Consider the following 3,455-nt stretch of genomic DNA (forward strand, 5'->3'; position numbering starts at 1 on the left):
TTGAGAGGGGGTGCATAGATTGGAGCTCAGACTAGCACTTGCCATGAAAATAACGATACAGCAGAGACAGGCTTGCAACGTCTCTTTTGTGGAAAAGAAGTTGCAGGGAAGAGAAATTGGCATCCCTCCACTAAGATACAAAGGCTATTTTGAACTCTGTCAAGGCAGGTTAAAGTGCTTCTAGCAGCCCATGCCCAGATGTGGTAACAGTACTCCATCCATGGACGTACCTGGCGCTTATACAGGTAGAACATTTCCATGCTGCTCACGTGCGTGTGTGTGTTGGAAATCATGTGCTTTGAAAGGGACATCGAACACACACACACACACACACACACACACAAACGGCAAACGATGGAAGTGTTCGAATTGAGATTTGTGACAATGAAGCTGGTGACAAGTCCATCGATCATGGCGTAAGATATGTTGACCGAATGACGTTTTTGCAGGCGAAGAAAAGTGACGGGAGAGGAAATTGGGGAGGGAGCAGCGTTTAACGCGATGGCGGAAAAAAGTGCCATTTTGGAGCAAATTTCCACTGCGAATAGCGGAGTCGAGTGTCAGTTGCCCGGGTCACCCTCAACCTTGTTGTTCCGCACTCAAGTGTTTCTAAAACACGACCTGCGCTGGGAGGGGCAACCACTTGATGTTGGCCGTTACTTTTTTTTTTTTTTTTTCTTTGTTCGTTTGTTTGTTTTAACCGAATGCTTACCGTTCTTCGCTTAAAACGACGGAGGCAACTTAGAAAGTCTTTTATCCGCAGACATTTTTAATTGTGGCAACCAATCGATTATTCGATTAACAGAAAAGGAATTGCAATAAAATATGTTCATCAGATGTTAGGAATTAAAAAAAGGGAGAGAGAGAAAATGTGGCAGAAAGCAAGAGAAAATAAGTTTATTGGTTAACAAAGATATAGGAAATAGGGTTGGTGGAAAGACAATAGATAGGCAGTTGTTCACCAAGGAAGACAAAAAGAAGCTGACATGGGACTGTTAGTCAAGTTGTGTCAAATAACTAAACAATGGATGTAGATATATTTAGAGTTGAGTTGCGGGCATTTTAGGGGGTTGCTACGAATTTACGACACTAGGAACGGTTTGTGAACAGTCTGGAGTTTACGACAGTCGCGAGTTGGTCTCAGCTGAAAGCAACTAATCGCTTGAACTAGGTAGAGAGGGGGTTGGGAGATTGAGATGAGCTGACATTGATTGACGAACTCAGCCTCGACATAAAAATTAAAATATGAATATCAACGCGCAAACACGCACACATGAACACACACGCAAACACACACGCACACATGAACACACACGCAAACGCGCATGCCCACATGAACACATTCGCACACACACGCACACACATCCACACGAACACACATCCACACGAACACATACACACACGCACACACACGCACACGCACGCACACACACACACGCACGCACACGCTTACACACACATACACACCCACGCACTCACACGCACACACTTACGCAAACACGCACGCACACGTACACGCACACGCACGTGCGCACACAAACATGCACACACGCATATACGCATACAGACACACGCACACACGCACACAAACACGCACGCACACACGTACGCGCACACACAAGCATGCACACACGCACACACGTACACACAAATATACACACACGCACACACACACACACGTAGAGTGCAACTAATATATACAGAACGTATCGTAGTTGTTGGATTTTATTTTTATACTAGTCAGTTAATGACGGCTTAGATCCAGGAAATAGCCGAAACAACAAAAAATGCATTTAAAATTACAAATCCATTAAAAATGAAGTTATTAGCGACAGTCTGTTAATCTCTATGGTCTTTAAAGGTTTGCTGAGTGATTTTAAGCCGTTTACCACAGTGGTGACTCAGAAAGAAACCCCCATGACTTTTAGTCAATTCAAGGTATGATTTGGAAGTTACACGGAAACTGAGAAAATGATCACAGAAAAAAAAAACGAATCTACAAATATCATGAAATTTAAAAATGCCCACTCAAAAATACCAAAATTAAATTTTACCTTTACCTCGAATAAAAACCGCAACTGTTCCAAAAACAATTTTTCTCCTAAGAAATGGACGAATATTATTTGCTATAATTCTGGGTGACGCAATCACAAGAGCTTCCAATGTAGATACAATAATTTCAAAGGGGGCTTTATTAAAAATGTGGAGAGCTCCGTTAGCGAACATACATTTTTATTTTCATCTACATTTGACGTTTCAACAAACAGTAACAACTTTCTGGTCGCTTATAATACAACGGCACGTGTAATCACGGAGGAATCGAATTTTATTAATTTCGATCCCAACTTTAACCATAAGAGTCACTTTGTAGAGCTAGCCGACAATAGCCAAGTAAACAATATCAGTTTGAAGAGAGGTGATGCTAAAATCTCACTAAGGAATAATAAAGCTGAACTTTGTTCCTATATTATGGAAAACGCTATTCTAATCCCGAAATTTAAACAAAATATATTTTCTGTAAAAGCCGGCACTAAACAAGATGCAAATATAAACTTAAACCCCAATAAGTCAAAACTGGTGTACCCGAATGGAACTGTATTCGATATTAAAGAAAATGGAAGACTATGTTATTTAAACAGTGTAGTCCCATCAAAAACCGCCTGCCATGATTTACAAACATGGCATAAAATTATTACGCACTCAAATATTCCAGATATTAAAAAGTTACCGAATGTGGTTGACGGAATGAAAATAAAAACTTCAAAAATCTTTAGAGTATTTTTTGGAGGATTTGTTGTCGATCATACATGGGGAACTTGGATTCAATGGTCCAAAAGGTCCGTGCACCATATGTGCCATCGCTTTTACGTGAAGGTCAGGGTCTTCCTCATGTTAGGGAACGCTACATATCTGCAAAAATCCTTTGTTCTGGTTGAACTTTGTTCTCTCGGGGCATGCCAGGTGAGGATGTATGCATTTGGCAGTTCTTTTTTTGGTAGTCAATGTTGTACAGAAAAGCCCTCAACCTGACAAATCCTCCTTTTTTTAATAAATACCATTAGTTTTTTAGCTTCTGTCTAACGACCCTGGTAACAATATCTGGACGAACCTGAGGTACTTGCCACCGAAGAAAATTTTCTGTAAATTCCATCCATTTTGGATTTGTCGTGAAAGTGATGAAGAGATTGGTTCAGCCCATTTGCCGAACGTAAGCCATGGCATCACTTTGACGCTCAAACATATATCAAGGATCTCCTGTGTAAATTGCCGGAAGGACCACTCATTGACCAATCTGTTCTGGATTTCCATCCTCCATAAGAATTGAATCTCTCAAGTGGCCATAATTGTCCGCTCACAGTGTCTGTTGCCCCCGCCTCAGGAACTGTAAACGTTCTGTTTCAATCTTGCAATACACATCCATCAGCCATTGTTGAAACCGTCTTCGGTACTGGAAA

The sequence above is a fragment of the Euprymna scolopes genome, chromosome 40, assembly GCF_053919585.1.
Source record: "Euprymna scolopes isolate OS-2025 chromosome 40, ASM5391958v1, whole genome shotgun sequence".
NCBI lineage: Eukaryota > Metazoa > Mollusca > Cephalopoda > Sepiida > Sepiolidae > Euprymna > Euprymna scolopes.